Source organism: Oncorhynchus clarkii, chromosome 10, assembly GCF_045791955.1.
Source record: "Oncorhynchus clarkii lewisi isolate Uvic-CL-2024 chromosome 10, UVic_Ocla_1.0, whole genome shotgun sequence".
Lineage (NCBI taxonomy): Eukaryota > Metazoa > Chordata > Actinopteri > Salmoniformes > Salmonidae > Oncorhynchus > Oncorhynchus clarkii.
Window position 1 is genome coordinate 33,106,128 of NC_092156.1, and position 17,410 is coordinate 33,123,537.

A 17,410-nucleotide genomic window follows, 5' to 3' on the forward strand; every position below is an offset into this window, starting at 1 on the left:
TAAAAAATAAAATGCAGTAGCATCTAGGGATGAAGTAAATTCATTTTTGCACAAGATAATCTGTTTATTTATGTACAATCAGTCCGGTATCCTTTGAGATAATACTTCAAAAGGAAACAACTAGGTTGGTGCTGTCTTTTAAAACATTTTTTATGGCGTTACACCCGCCATATTACAAGTACAAACATGGAGGCATCAGGATAATAATTAAAAGAGTTGAGGTAAGCCCCTTATCGCCCATTTCCCTGTGTTCCCACTCAAACAGTTTAACCCACTCCTTTTGTTTTACACAATGCAAAGGTGATTGGCCTGTAATTCCTACAAAATATGGATGGATATATAGGAGGCAAATTCTATTTTGGGTTGGGGCTGCCTGAACCCTTAGCAAATACAAGAAGGGTGTGTGTGTGTGAGGGGTGTGTGTGTGAGGGGGAGGGGGGGGGGGGGGGGTAGAATGGAGCAAGAGAGAAAATTGGGGCATTTAGAGGGTCTTTTTAAAGATGGACGGATGGACGGCTGGAGGGAGGGTGCCGGGAGGGAATGAAAAGTGGACACATGCATGTAAACTGAGGGGAGAGAGGGCAATGCATCAACTAAAGATGACAGGAAAACCATTTTGTGGCAGTGCTGAAGGACTGAATGAGGCTGCCATTGTTTGCCTCAGAGAATACATTAAGGCAGTGAGGGACGTGTACAAATGCATTTTAACACAACTGAGGCGTGACTGGTTCTAGAGAGAGCACCTGTTCAATAGTATGATGTCCATTACAAATATAAATCCATGATGTTCAACAATACACCCCTGTGTGAGCTGAGAGCACTATCTCTATCTAGGCTTTTGAACGGCTTCACAGTGTGTTTTGACCAAGCAGGCTACAGCGTTGTAAAATGGCTGCTCCTCAAGTGTTCAGCATAGAAACTTAGAATGAAAATACCGTTGTGGATGATGATGCATGCAGCGTCTGTGGTTGATGTTGATGCGCTGTGTTTTATTGACAGATGCACTTTATGCAGGGGTCACTTTGTCAATCTTTGAAGTTATTCAAATGATTGTTTTGTGGTCAGGAATTGCATACAATAATATTATGCAGTATTCTTTCCTTTTTTTTTGTGCTTGTTTCTTTCAAAAACATGTGAAAAAATAGGTCTTATACAGCAGTTTTGCTTATGATATCCGTCTACTTTGCATATTGTGCTGATTTGTATTTTTTTTAATGTCCAAGCAACGTCCACATCACCAGCACTATCCTCTGTTTGAATAGTACAATGTGTAGCCTAGCTCTTCTGGGCAGCAAGAGAGAGAGGGGGAGGGAGAGAGATATACTGGATCCCAGAAATAAAGGCTTTTAGGGTTGTGATCTAGCAGCACATGCTCCTGAGGTGGTCTTTTGGTATTTGGTATTTTATTAGGATCCCCAGTAGCCGTTGCGAAAGCAGCAGCTACCCTTCTACTGTCTCTATGGAAACATGGCTAATGAGTGTTGGCACAGTGTGGACTGGGTCTGAGCAAGGCCGCGCTCTGGGCAGGTGACCCCGGAAGTTCTTCACCATGGATTAGACCTATCACTCCTGCAGCCCAGTGATATTGTTGTAGATAGAGAGAGGGGATGTGAAGGTTATTATTGCATGTTTTAAAGATGTTACTCTGGTGGTGAGTTGTCCATCATTCTGATGACAAAGATACATTTTTCCCAGGTTTGTGTTATTTTTTCAGGACTGACTACCCCAATCAGTGATAGTTAGCTCGTGTCTTTTTGTTTGCTTTAGATCTTGTTTTAGATTGTGTATTTATAGTTTGTGATTTATGTGAAGGTATGGAGCAATTTATTTAAAAGTTGTTAGATCATGTTTTCTGTTTTTAGCAACAGCCTGACATTTAAACATTTAAATCTACCGGACACTTTGTGTTGCGTATACTTAATGCTGCTTTCCATTTTCACGGCTGAGGTGCAAACTCATCTTGTCTGTGGATACAATTTGCAATCGTAAACAATTAGCAGTTGCAACAAATAAAAAGCATTGTAGAGTGGATTTCAATGACACTTTTCTAGTGCTCTTGCATCAGTATCTCTATTAAAACCCAAATGTGATGGGAACATCAATGGAGAGACAGATTGGGGAAATGGCATAATGTTGTTTTTGCTCAGCAATGCCAGGGGGCAAATTGGACACACGCTCAATTGGACACTAATAATCAGTGCAAATATACAACAATGCTCCTCAATTGGCGCACTCTCTCTCTCTCTGTCTGTCTGTCTGTCTGTCTGTCTGTCTGTCTGTCTGTCTGTCTGTCTGTCTGTCTGTCTGTCTGTCTGTGTGTGTGCTTCCTCTTATTTAAACACACACCTTCATCTGTGCTTGCCAGTAGGAAGACTCCTTCTTTTGAAGATTAAAGCCATCCTAGGCCTGGCATCTGAATAGCTGTCAGTATCAGTTAGACTGCTCGTTTAGAACAGGAATAGCCCAGGGAACCAGGCTACAGGATTAACCTTGATAAAGCTGTCATGACCACAGAGATTCTAATCAACCCATCTGGGAGATCTACAGAAAGAGAGACCCAGGTTTGGGATGGTCATAGCAGACATGTTGACTTAGTAATTGGACACTGTGTTTTTGTCATTGCAATCAGGGATGAGAGAGTGGAAGAAAAGGACAATTGTACATTGAGTGTAAATGTATGTGCGAATGATGGATGTCGTTTATCACAAACAGCAGGAATATCTACTCACCGAAGATCAGTGTGTGCACTGTATATACAAAAGTATGTGGACACCTCTTCAAATGAGTGGATTCGGCTATTTCAGCCACACCCTTTGCTGACAGGTGTATAAAATTGAGCACAAGGCCATTCAATCTCCATACACAAATATTGGCAGTAGAATGGCCTTACTGAATAGCTCAGTGACTTTCAACGTGGCACCGTTGTAGGATGCCACCTTTCCAACAAGTCAGTTCGTCAAATTTCTGCCCTGCTTGAGCTTCCCCAGTCAACTGTTAGTGCTGTTATTGTGAAGTGGAAACATCTAGGAGCAACAACGGCACAGCCGCAAAGTGCTAGGCCACAGAAGCTCACAGCACGGGACCTGCGAGTGCTGAAGAGCGTAGCGCGTAAAAATCGACTGTCCTCAGTTGCAACACTGCCTCTGGAAGCAACATCAGAACAGTAACTGTTCGTCAAGAGCTTCATGAAATGGGTTTCCATGGAGTGGTGTAAAGCTCGACCCCAATAGACTCTGGAGTAGTGGAAACACGTTCTCTGGTGTGATGAATCAATCTTCACCATCTGGCAGTCCAACGGACAAATCTGGGTTTGGCAGATGCCAGGAGAACGCTACCTGCCCCAATGCACAGTGTACCTGCCCCAATGCACAGTGTCAACTGTAAAGTTTGGTGGAGGAGGAATAATGGTCTGGGGCTGTTTTTCATGATTTGGGCTAGGCCCCTTACTTCCAGTGAAGAGAAATCTTAACGATACAATGACATTCTAGACGATGTGCTTCCAACTTTGTGGCAACAGCTTGGGGAAGGACCTTTCCAGTTTCAGCATGACAATGCCCCCGTGCACTAAGCGAGGTCCATACAGAAATGGTTTGTCGAAATTGGTGTGGAAGATCTTGACTGGCCTGCACAGAGCCCTGACCTCAACCCCATCGAGCACCTTTGGGATGAATTGGAACGCTGACTGCCAGCCAGGCCTAATCGCCCAACATCAGTGCCCGACCTCACTAATGCTCTTGAGGCTGAATGAAAGCAAGCCCCCGCAACAATGTTCCATCATCTAGTGAAAAGCCCTCACAGAAGAGTGGAGGCTGTTATTTTTTTGTAAAAAAAAAGAAAAAGAAAGTTACCTTTATTTAACTAGGCAAGTCAGTTAAGAACAAATTCTTATTTACATTGGCGGCCTACCCGGACGACGCTGGGACAATTGTGCGCCGCCCTATGGAACTCCCAGTCACGATCCAGGGACTGCAGTGACGCCTCTTGCACTGAGATGCAGTGTCTTAGACCGCTGCGCCACTCGGGAGCAAAGGGGGGGCCATATTAATGCCCATGAGATGTTTGACGAGAAGGTGTCCACATACTTTTGGTCATGTAGTGTAGGTAACTTTGTCATTGTGAAGGAAAAGTCTATCTTCACTTTATATCTGAAAGTGTGAGGACAAGAAAACCGACTATGAATATTCATAGAGATCCCCATTGTGTTGAATCACTTTGTACTAGATACGGAATCCTTAAAGAAAATCAAGATACTGTATTTCTTTCCATTCATTGTTTAAAATATCAAAGATCAACAAACCTGCACTCCAAACCTGATATCTGCAACTCATAGATTTGGTTTGGGATCTTTTCTCTTTACCTAATGTGAATAATTTAAACTTCTGAAAGACAGTGAACACTGTAAATAAAACACCCTTATCCCATTATCATTGTTATTACCAGTAAAAACACAAGACAACATTGTTTGGAGGTCATGTTTAGGCCAGTGGGAAACTGGATCTGTGTTGGCTGGTGGTATCCTTTGGTAGATAGATAAATATAAATACCAGCACTGTATAATAAATCCTTCCAAAATACATCCTTCCCATAAAAATCTGCATGTGGCAGGTATTTGCAATATCTAAAACATTGTCCAAGATGAATGTAATGTAATCTCCTAACATATCCCTGAGCTTGGAGTTAGTTGGCTGTTACATGCAGAACAGACTGAACCATATGGCAATGGGTGCACATTGAAATGTTAACTGTTTCACTTAACCCAGGCCAGAATGAATGCTTAAAGAGATGATGGTGTGCAACTAAGCAGAGAGAGAGAGAGAGAGAGAGAGAGGGAGAGAGAGAGAGAGAGAGAGAGAGAGAGAGAGAGCAAGAGAGAGCGAGAGAGAGAGCGAGAGAGAGAGAGAGAGAGTAAGAGCTAGAGAGAGCGAGAGAGAGAGAGCAAGAGAGAGAGAGAGAGTAAGAGCTAGAGAGCAAGAGAGAGAGCAAGAGAGAGAGAGAGAGTAAGAGCTAGAGAGCAAGAGAGAGAGAGAAAGAGTAAGAGCTAGAGAGCGAGAGAGAGAAAGAGCTAGAGAGCAAGAGAGCAAGAGAGAGAGAGAGAGAGAGAGTAAGAGCTAGAGAGAGAGAGCAAGAGAGAGAGAGAGAGAGAGAGAGTAAGAGCTAGAGAGCAAGAGAGAGAGAGAGTAAGAGCTAGAGAGCAAGAGAGAGAGAGAGAGAGAGTAAGAGCTAGAGAGCAAGAGAGAGAGAGAGAGAGAGAGAGAGTAAGAGCTAGAGAGCGAGAGAGAGAGAGAGAGAGAGAGAGAGAGAGAGAGAGAGAGAGAGAGTAAGGGCTAGAGAGAGAGAGAGAGATAGTAAGAGCTAGAGAGCAAGAGAGAGAGGGAGGGAGAGAGAGTAAGAGCTAGAGAGCAAGAGAGAGAGAGAGAGTAAGAGCTAGAGAGCGAGAGAGAGAGAGAGAGTAAGAGCTAGAGAGCGAGAGAGAGAGAGAGAGAGAGAGAGAGAGAGAGAGAGTAAGAGCTAGAGAGCAAGAAAGCAAGAGAGCGAGTAAGAGCTAGAGAGCAAGAGAGAGAGAGTAAGAGCTAAAGTACAAGAGAGAGAGAGAGAGAGAGAGAGAGAGAGTAAGAGCTAGAGAGCAAGAGAGAGAGGGAGAGAGAGAGTAAGAGCTAGAGAGCAAGAGAGCAAGAGAGAGAGAGAGAGTAAGAGCTAGAGAGCAAGAGAGAGAGAGAGAGTAAGAGCTAGAGAGCGAGAGAGAGAGAGAGAGAGAGAGAGAGAGAGAGAGAGAGTAAGGGCTAGAGAGAGAGAGAGAGAGATAGTAGGAGCTAGAGAGCAAGAGAGCAAGAGAAAGAGAGAGAGAGAGAGAGAGAGAGGGTAAGAGCTAGAGAGCAAGAGAGAGCGAGAGAGTAAGAGCTAGAGAGCGAGAGAGAGAGAGAGAATAAGAGCTAGAGAGCGAGAGAGAGAGCGAGAGAGAGAGAAAGAGAGTAAGGGCTAGAGAGCAAGAAAGAGAGAGAAAGAGCTAGAGCAAGAGAGAGAGAGAGAGAGAGAGTAAGAGCTAGAGAGCAAGAAAGCAAGAGAGAGAGTAAGAGCTAGAGAGCAAGAGAGAGAGAGTAAGAGCTAGAGTACAAGAGAGAGAGAGAGAGAGAGAGAGAGTAAGAGCTAGAGAGCAAGAGAGAGAGAGAGAGAGTAAGGGCTAGAGAGCAAGAGAGAGAGAGAAAAAGCTAGAGAGCAAGAGAGAGAGAGAAAGAGTAAGGGCGAGAGAGCAAGAGAGAGAGAGAAAGCTAGAGCGAGAGAGAGAGAGTAAGAGCAAGAGAGCAAGAGAGAGAGAGAGTAAGAGCTAGAGAGCAAGAGAGAGAGAGCGAGTAAGAGCTAGAGCGCAAGAGAGAGAGAGAGCATTAGAGCTAAAGCGAGAGAGAGAGAGAGAGAGCAATAGAGAGAGAGAGAGAGCGGGAGAGTCAGCATGTGTTACACACTGTAAAGAACTAAACTACGAGTCAAGGGAAAGTTCCCACATGCACACAGGTTCGTGCTGGTAGGTGGAGTTTTATATCAGTGAATTAATAAAACAAGATTAGTTAGTAGATAGCCTATATAATTTGTTTTTTCTAATTTACTAATATTTTCACATTAATGTGGGACAGTAGGCTAATGCCTTAACCCTTCAGAATGGCTGGAGCTGATCTAAATGTGGCACAACTATCCTACAATCGGGGATGCTGTGGATCAAAGGCCCTACAGCATGCACAAGACAAGTGTCCTGCTTTAACTTTTTTTCTGAAATTTGACTGTTGTACTGTGCCGTGTCTCAGAACTTCCAGTTTGTTAATTTTGTATGAGATTTTACATAGCGAAAGGAAATGCTATCCTCGTTCAGCATAATAGACCCTCTTTTACCTTTGAGATACAGATAACCCTTCAGATACAATATCACCATAGATTGAGGCCTGAAAGGTACATTTTTTAGGATGAGTTGAGTATACAGGATGAGTAGTTTAAGATATGTAATGTACTATGTCAGGTCAAAGAGGGACAGGCGCTTAAGCCAACACACATACATAGCCTACAGTATACTATAGACTTGGCGTTGGACATTTAATACATACATCCAACCTGTGCAGCTCCAGGATCAGCTGAATTATAAGGTTTCCTGCTAAAGTCATGGTTTGTGCTCACATGCTCACTCTTGCCCTCTTTGAAATCACCATGGCACTGTACTATTCACTTCAAATCAAATCAAATGTTATTTATCACATGCGTCGAATACAACAGGTGTTCACCTTACCGTGAAATGCTTACTTACAAGCCCTTAACCAACAATGCAGTTCAAGAAAGTAAAAAAAAAGTAATAAAATCAAAAGTTACACAAGAAAATTACATAACAATAACGAGGCTATATATATTGGGTACCGGTACTGAGTCAATGTGGGAGGGTACAGGTTAGTCGAGGTAATTTGTTAAGCGACTATGCATAGATGATAATAAACAGCGAGTAGCAGCAGTGTAAAAACAAAGGGGGTGGAGAGAGAGGGTTGTCAATGTAAATAGTAAATTGATTGATTGTTCAGCAGTCTTATGGCTTGGGGGTAGAAGCTGTTAAGGAGCCTTTTGGTCCTAGCCTTGGCGCTCCTGTACTGCTTACCGTGCGGTAGCAGAGAGAACAGTCAATGACTTGGGTGACTGGAGACTTGAACCATTTTTAGGGCCTTCCACTGACACCGCCTGGTATATAGGTCCTGGATGTCAGGAAACTTGGCCCCAGTGATGTAATGGGCAGTAAGCACTACCCTCTGTAGTGCCTGACGGTCAGATGCCGAGCAGTTGCCATACTGCGTCAGGATGCTCTCGATTGTGCAGCTGTAAAACTTTGAGGATATGGGGACCCATGCCAAATCTTTTCAGTCTCCTGAGGGGGAAAAGGTGTTGCCGTGCTCTCTTCACAACTGTCTTGGTGTGTTTGGACCAGGATCATTTGTTGATGATGTGGACACCAAGGAACTAAACTCTCGACCCGCTCCACTTCAGCCCAGTCGATGTTAATGGGGGTGTGTTCGGGCCGCCTTTTCCTGTAGTCAACGATCAGCTTTGTCTTGCTCACATTAAGGGAGAGGTTGTCGTCCTAGCACCACACTGCCAGGTCTCTGACCTCCTCCCTATAGGCTGTCTCATCGTTGTTGGTGATCAGGACTACCATTGTTACGTAAATGTAATGATGGTGTTGGAGTCATGATTGGCCACGCAGTCATGGGTGAATCTGTTGGGGCGGTATGCGAATTGGAGTGGGTCTAGGGTTTCTGGCATGATAGTGTTGATGTGAGCCATGACCAACCTTTCAAAGCACTTCATGACTAACAACGTGAGTGCTACGGGGCGGTCATCATTTAGGTAGGTTACCTTCACTTTCTTGAGCACAGGGACTATGGTGGTCTGCTTGAAACATGTAAGTATTACAGACGGTAAGGGAGAGGTTGAAAATGTCAGTGACGACACTTGCCAGTTGGTCCACGCATGCTTTGAGTACATGTCCTGGTAATCTGTCTGGCCCTGCGGCTTTGTGAATGTTGACCTCTTTAATGGTCGTGCTCACATCGGCTAAGGAGTGCGTGAGTACACAGTTGTCCGGAACAGTAGGTGCTGTCATGCATGCTTCAGTGTTGCTTGCCTCGAAGCGAGCATAAAGTCATTTAGCTCATCTGGCAGGCTCGCGTCACTGGGCAGCTCGCAACTGGGTTTCCCTTTGTAGTCCGTAATAGTTTTCAAGCCCTGCCACATCCGACGAGCGTCAGAGCCAGTGTAGTAGGATTCAATCTTAGTCCGGTATTGAAGCTTTCCTCTGGTTGCACATGTGGCATGTGACACTAGGAGCGCCGCTTCTGGATGAGCATTTTCTTGTTTGCGAATGGCCTTATAGAGTTGGTTGAGTGCGGTCTTAGTGCCAGGGTCGGTTTGTGGTGGTAAGTAGACGGCTACGAATAATATAGATGAGAGCTCTCTTGGTTGATAGTGTTGTCTACAGCTTATTATGACGTATTCTACCTCGAGAGAGCGATACCTCAAGATTTCTTTAATATTAAACATTGCACACCAGCAGGTATTGACAAATAGACACACACCCCCGCACCTCCTCTTACAAGACGTAGCTGCTCTATCCTGCCGATGCACAGAGAAGCCAGTCAGCTCTATATTATCCGTGTCATCGTTTAGCCATGTCTCGGTGAAATGGCTCGTTGGTAGGATAGTCTTAATCATAGTTTGTCCAGTTTGTTTTCCAATGATTGCATGTTGGCCAATAATACTGAGGGTAGTGATGGTTTACCTACTTGTCGGCAAATTTCTCCGTCTTTTCTTCACGTGGATGACGGGGATTTGGGCCTTGTCTCAACAAAGCAGAATATCCTTTGTGTCAGACTCATTAAAGAAAATAATATTTGTCTAGTTTGAGGTGAGTAATTGCTGTTCTGATGTCCAGAAGCTCTTTTCGGTCATAAGAGACGGCAGCAGCAACATTATGTACAAAATTATTTGCAAACAATGCGAAAAAGCTAACTAAATAGCACAGTTGGTTAGGAGCCCCTAAAACGGCAGCCTTCTCCTCCGGCACCATTATCTGCTATTTTGAACAAGCATTAGAACACCAGTGCCAACAGTTCTTCCTGAGATAAGGGTTGTGCCCAGGTTCCAGATCTGGAGACAGGAAATGCCAGTGGCAGAGATTGCTGTGGTCACCATATCAGGAAACAGGCAAAGAGTTTCCTGCCTGGTGGGTTTCTGTATGTAATGTTGTGCACATACACAGACACACTGCAGAGCTATTTTTAGGAGGCCATTTCTAAAGGCTGTCACATTGGTAATGGAAGAAGTGGCAAATGACCTCTACCGAAAGACTCTGCCTTCAGGGTTAACTCACACACACGCACACACACACGCACGCGCGCGCACACACATACACACACAAACACCAGGTCAGGCTCATTTATAACACATGGGACAGGTACCCTGCCACGGAAAAAAGTCCAAATTGATTTATCTCCTGAGTTGACATAGGAGGCAGGTGAGGTGTCTTATGCATCAACACAGAACACACTCTCTTCTTTTTCTGTAGGGAATGACATTATAGTTGATCGAATTAATACTATATATTACAATGCAATGCTGCCCATCAAAGAGCAACTGCCCCTAAAAACCAACTTCTCCTTTAGAAAACATCGATTTGAGTCCCCCAAAAATATTATTCTGTCATAATTGACTACAAAGTGTAAATAGGATCATTTAGGCCATAAAGTCAGTCTCGTTCAAAACATAGTTTCATCAGACTTGTGGTTGTGACTGCATCACAACTTAAATGAAGGATAGGTTTGTTTTAATTCTGCCCACATGCCCACAGCTGGCAACACACAAGTAATCATCAATTCGGAGTGCAGCTGCACCCGACCCGATCGTAATGCCTGTGGTAAATTTGGGTTGACTTTGAATATCCCTATGGGGCTAGTTAGGGACCATTGGCAAATTACACAATGTACAGTGCCTTCAGAAAGTATTCACACTCCTTGTTACAGCCTGAATATGAAATTGATTAAATTGAGATTTTTTTGTCACTGGCCTACACACAATACCCCATAATGTCAAAGTGGAATTATTTTTTTCTAAATTTCTACTAATTAATAAAAAATATAAAGCTGATAAGTCTTCAACCCCTTTTCAACCCCTTTGTTATGGCAAGTCTAAATCAATTCAGGAGTAAACATTTGCTTAACAAGTCATGGACTCTATGTGCAATAATAACGTTTAACATCATTTTTTAATGACTACCTCATCTCTGTACCCCACACATACAATTATCTGTAAGGTCCCTCAGTCGAGCATTGAATTTCAAACACAAATTCAACCACAAAGATCAGAGAGATTTTCCATTGCTTTGCCAAAGAAGGTCACCTATTGGTAGATGGGTAAAAATAAAATAAGCAGATATTGAAAATCCCTTTGATCATGGTGAAATTATGAATTACACTTTGGATGGTGTGTCAATACACCCAGTCACTACAAAGATAAAGGCGCCCTTCCCAACTCAGTTACCGGAGAGGAAGGAAACCGCTCAGGGATTTCACCGAGGCCAATAGTTACAGAGTTTAATGGCTGTGATAGGAGAAAACTGAGGCTGGGTCAACAACATTGCACTTTTTCCACAATACTAACCTAATTGACAAAGTGAAAATTATTAAAATATTCCAAAACATGCATCCTGTTTGCAACAAATACAGAATAGAAATATTCCAAAACATGCATCTTGTTTGCAACAAGGCACTAAAGTAATACTGCAAAAAATGTTGCAAAGCAATTCATTTTTTGTCCTGAATACAAAGTGCTATGTTTAGGACAAATCCAGTTCAACACATTACTGAGTACCACTCTCCATATTTTCAAGCATAGGGGTGGCTGCATCATGTTATTGGTATGCTTGTAATCATTAAGGACTGGGGACACATGTCACCTTTCAGCAGGACAATAACCTAAAACACAAGGCCAAATCATCTGCTACCCAGACTATTTGCATTGCCCCCCCCCCCCCCCTTTACTCCTCTGCCTAGGAGGATAACTCTCCCTTCATGTACATATTAACTCAATTACCTCGACTACCCGGTGCCCCCACACATTGACTCTGTACCGGTACTCCCTGTATATAGCCTCACTATTGTTATTTTACTGCTGCTCTTTAACTAGTTGTTACTTTTATTTCTTATTCTTATTTAAGCATTTCACTGTAAGGTCTACATGGCAAATGTGACTAATAACATTTGATTTGATTTGAAATCTACACTGGAGTTGCTTACCGAGAAAATAATGAATGTGGCCGAGTTACAGTTTTGACTTAAGTCGTCTTGAAAATCTATGGCAAGACCTAAAAATGGTTGTCTAGCAATGATCAACAACCAATTTGACAGGGCAATTGTTGCACAGTTCAGGTGTGGAAAGATCTTAGAGACTTACCCAGAAAGACTCACAGCTGTAATCACTGCCAAAGGTGATACTAACATGCAATAACTCAGGGGGTTGAATACTTAGTGTTTTTCATTTATTTTTTTGTCCACTTTGACATTACAGAGTATTTTGTGACAAAAAGATGACAATTAAATCCATTTAATTACTACTTTGTAAGACAAAAAGACAAAATGTGGAAAAATGTCAAGGGGTATGAAGTAACTGTACATGGGAAAATATGTTCAAATTACAATAGCTGCAAATTTCAATGAGTTAAAAACCTAAAACCAGCTGTAAATTGTATAAATTCAAATACACATATTGAAAGCATTTAATGTGAAAACTAAAAGGTGTGCAAGATGGAAATATTGTCTAATTTACATTGTGTACATTTATTGACGGTCCTTATAGTCCCGCAGATAGGCTACCCAAAGTCAAACCAATTTTGCCATGGTCGCACACCAGCTCGCTTGAAACTAATTGGTAAAATAATTTGACTAACTCTTCCAACCTGCTAACAGACACACGAGACACATCAAACCATACCTAACCAACTCACATTTCAATTCAGTCACCAGCATATGTTCATTAAACATATCTACAACAAGGCCAAATCAGGAAGTTCAGCCGCCCTTTAAATACAATGTTATACATTGTATCCTATTGCACCAATATTGTGTATAAAAGGTGTGTAGCCAATTTGGATGATTTTTGAGCCCTCTAAAACGGTTGTAAATGAGGGACAATTACATGACTCATATTGCTTTTAAAATGTTTCCCTTATGAGTTTAACATATTAAATTAGCATATTAAAAAACACCCCAATTATAACAAAGCTACATATAAGGTCAGTGTGTTTTATTGCGTGTCAGTGTGTGTATTGATGCGTGTTTGTATTATTAAGCCAGTGTCTTTAATTGTTAGCTGCTCGGCTGACTATTGGATGAGTTTGAGGCATATCCGACAAGCCCTGATTTGTATTCAAATATCGGCACAATTTCTATAGCCATTTTCAAAGATTCTCTACAAATGTCTCATTAAAGTTTTGCTAGCCCCAGGTCCATTCTGTTTCAGTCTCTGCGTTATCAGGCCTTCCCCAGAAGTGATTATGCTAATTACTGTTTGATCAGATGATTAAATTATAATTTGATTAATCCTGAGCACTAAACGTTGCGAATACATTTACGTCCGCTTGGATGCCTGGCTTTGCAGAGCTAACGTTCTCAGTCACTAGGCAAGCAGACGGGACGGGAGGAAGGGAGGGATGACCAGAGAATGACTGAGACACACCATCCAGATAAAAAGAAAAGATAAACAAATGCTATTTTTAGGAAATAAAATATGATGTGTCACTTTAGATTGTGTTTCTTTATAAAAGTTAACCAACATTTCTTTGGTCTTAATGTGTATCATAATTGTAGTGTTACATTTTTTTTAGCGTAGCCTATTTGTGCAGTGAGTAGAGTACAGTATAGCCTGAATGCAGGTTGGTATGATCATTGTCCTAGGGGTTTTCCTGCCTGTCTTGTGTACCCTCAGTTGGCCATCTGTCCGTCACAATGATTTATAGCAGGGATGGGCCCTTTTGTAGGCTCTCGGACCAATTATATATATATTTTTTTTTTTGGGGGGGGGGGGACTTAACTTACTGTTGAGAGTTAGAATAATCGAAAACACAAGGTGCAAGGTGTTTGTGCATCAGCAGTCACTAAATTAGCCCATGTCAGCTAATTGTTTTTAGATTGGTAAATTAGTCTAGCGGCCAGTTATCTAAACTTGTAGTAAGCATAGACGAATTACCGACCGTGGTGGGACCCATTGATCATCAGTTATCATATGAAAAGCTTCAAACATTGGCCTCCACCCTTAGTTATGAAATTGCAAAATCTTCTCTCCACCCCATGGCAAATGTGTAGAATTGCAGGAAGTTAACTTTAAAACTGACTGATGAGGACAGTGTCCTGCGTGCCCCCTAGTATCCTCTACAACCCTCCTGTTGGGCAACATTTTGGGTGTTCTCTGGGTTACCTGACTCTGTCTCCCACTGCCCCACTGTAGTATTATAGAGGACTCCACTGCAGTAGGCTTACCCAAGATGGAAAAGCCCTGCCTGTGAGGCAAATGGAAAGGGTGGTGGGAGAGGGGGTGAAAGAGAGAATGAGGGAGGGAGGTATAGATAGAGAGAGGGGGAGAGTGAAGGGCATGTTTTAAGAAACATCAGGGAATGGCTGTGAGCGGGATGGAAGGCTGTGATGTCTAGTCATCTGACCCACAATCCCTTTTAACCCCAGCAAATATTTACATTAGTATTCAGACCCTTTACTCAGTACTTTGTTGAAGCACCTTTGGAAGCGATTACAGTATTCTTTGGTATGACGCTAGCTTTGCACACCTGTATTTGGGGAGTTTCTCCCATTTATCCCTTCAGATCCTTTCAAGCTCTGTCAGGGTATATGGGGAGAGTTGCTGCACAGCTATTTTCAGGTCTCTTTAGAGATGTTGTCATTTTGGAAGGTGAACCTTCGCCCTAGTCTGAGGTCCTGAGCGCTCTGGAGCAGGTTTTCATCAAGGATCTCTGTGTACTCCGTTCATCTTTCACTCTATCCGGATTAGTCTCCCAGTCCCTGCCCATAAAAAACATCCCCACAGCATGATGCTGCCACCACCATGCGTCACCGTAGGGATGGTTCCAGGTTTCCTCCAGACGTGACGCTTCACATTCAGGCCAAAGAGTTCAATCTTGGGTTCATCAGACCAGAGAATCTGGTTTCTCATGGTCTGAGAGTCTTTTGTTGCCTTTTGCAAACTCCAAGCGGGCTGTCATGTGCCTTTTACTGAGCAGTGGCTTCCGTGTGGCCACTCTACCATAAAGGCCTGATTGGTAGAGTGCTGCAGAGATATGTTGTCCTTCTGGAATATTTCCAATCTCCACAGAGGAACTCTGGAGCTCTGTCAGAGTGACCATCGGGTTCTGGGTCACCTCCCTGACCAAGGCCCTTTTCCCCCGATTGCTCTGTATGGCCGGGCGGCCTGCTCTAGGTTGAGTCTTGGTGGTTCCAAACTTCTTCCATTTAAGAATGATGGAGGCCACGGTGTTCTTGGAGACCTTCAATGCTGCAGACATGTTTTGGTACTCTTCCCCAGATCTGTTCCTTGACACAATCCTGTCTCGGAGCTCTAAGGACAATTCCTTCGACCTCATGGCTTGGTTTTTGCTCTGGCATGCACTGTCAACTGTGGGGCCTTATATTGACAGGTGTGTGCCTTTCCAAATCATGTCCAATCAATTGCATTTACCACAGGTGGACTCCAATCAAGTTGTAGAAACATCTCGAGGATGATCGATAGAAACAGGATGCACCTGAGCTAATAGCAAAGGGTCTGAATAAGTACTTCTGTTTTTCATCCTTAATATATATGCAAAAATGTCTAAAAACCTGTTTTTGCTTTGCCATTATGGGGTATTGTGTGTAGATTGCTGAGTACATTTTGTTATTATATCCTTTTTAGAATAAGGCTCTTATGGAACAAAATGTGGAAAAAGTCAAGGGGTCTGAATACTTTCAGAAGGCACTGTATACAGTAACACCAACCATTTTCTTCATGCAACCCTACAGATATGGAAAGGGCATGTGTCCTCCCGATACTAATCAGCCATTAATAGTCAATGTTCAGATGTTTACTGTGATTCTCTGTCAACTGCTTGCCCTTTACCAAGCACGTGTCACACAGCAGCAGAAGTCTTGATGCCATGTGGATGTTCTTAAAGCAGTACAGAGACGCAATATTCGGAGCGTAGGACAGTGTTGCAATATAATTTTCTGTCACAAATGGGGTGGCTGCTTGTACTATGCGCCGACATTCGAAGTTCTTGGAGATGTATCATTCCTTGTGCATCCGTGGGGGCAGTGTTGTGTACAGATGTCGGATCTTAATTTTGACCCCTTTCGTCACAGGAGGAAATATCTGAAGAAATATTTAGAATTGCCGCCAGGGGGCTGCTGGAAGCGGTGTTTGTATACAATGCAGTATAAAAACATGAGCTGGCCCACACCCAGAAATATTAGTTTGTGTGGAGGTGCTGACTAACGGCAAATAAATTATAAACTTCAATGCAGTACCATACCTACATTGTAGGCTACCTTATGTACAGCTGGTAGCTGTTAGTGTCTTAATTAATGACCATTCCGCGGGTGCATGTTCATTAAAAACCTCTTTGGGCTGCAATCCTGTTAACGGAATAATATGACAACAGCCAGTGAAAGTGCAGGGCGCCAAATTCAAAACAACAGAAATCTCATAATTAAAATTCCTCAAACATACATGTATCTTATACCGTTTTAAAGGTAGTCTTGTTGTTAATCCCACGAGTAGCCGATTTCAAATATGCTTTTCAGCGAAAGCACCACAAACGATTATGTTAGGTCACCACCAAACCACAATAAACACAGCCATTTTTCCAGCCAAAGAGAGGAGTCACAAAAAGCACAAATAGAGATAAAATTAATCACTAAACTTTGATGATCTTCATCAGATGACACTCATAGGACTTCATGTTACACAATACATGTATGCTTTGTTTGATACAGTTCATATTTATATAAAAAAAATCTGAGTTTACATTGGCGCGTTCACTAGTTCCACAAACATCCAATGATTTTGCATAGTCACATCGATTCAACAGAAATACAAGTTATACACATGGAATTATAGATATACCTCTCCTTAATGCAACCGCTCTGTCAGATTTTTTTTTTTTACTTACGGAAAAAGCAAACCATGCAATAATCTGAGACGGCACTCAGATCAATAGTCAAATTATCTGCCATGTTGTAGTCAACATAAACCATAAATGACATGCTAAATATTCCCTTACCTTTGATGATCTTCATCAGAATGCACTCCCAGGAATCCCAGGTCCACAATAAATGCTTGATTTGTTCGATAATGTCCGTTTTTTTATGTCCAATTAGCTACTTTTGTTAGCGTGTTTGGTACACCTATCCAAACGCTGGTGCTGGTCGACCATTTTTTCGGACAAAAACTTCAAAGGTTATATTACAGGTCGAAGAAACATTTCAAACTAAGTACAGAATCAATCATTAGGATGTTTTTATCATAAATCTTCAAAGGAGAATTCCTTTCTGTCTTGAGGAGGAATGGAGCGCAGGAAGATATCATGCGGTATGCTCTCTGCCAGTAGTCTGACTCATTCCCCTCTTATTCAGTCCCACTACACAGTAGAAGCCTCATTCACATTTCTATAGACAGTTGATATCTAGTGGAAGCCCTGGGACATGAATCTTCATTCATATCGCAATGGGATTTCAATAGGGAATGGTTTGAAAATATTCCAACCTCAGATTTCTCACTTCCTGTTTGGATTTTTTCTCAGGTTCTTGCCTGCCATATGAGTTCTGTTATACTCATAGACATCATTCAAACAGTTTCA

General features: G+C 42.5%; 1 protein-coding gene across 1 annotated transcript in view; it reads left to right on the forward strand.

Moving 5' to 3' along the window:
- The window catches only part of LOC139418292 (cell adhesion molecule DSCAM-like), a 168,892-nt gene that overhangs the window by 1,030 nt on the left and 150,452 nt on the right, over positions 1–17,410 (forward strand). The window lies entirely within an intron of this gene.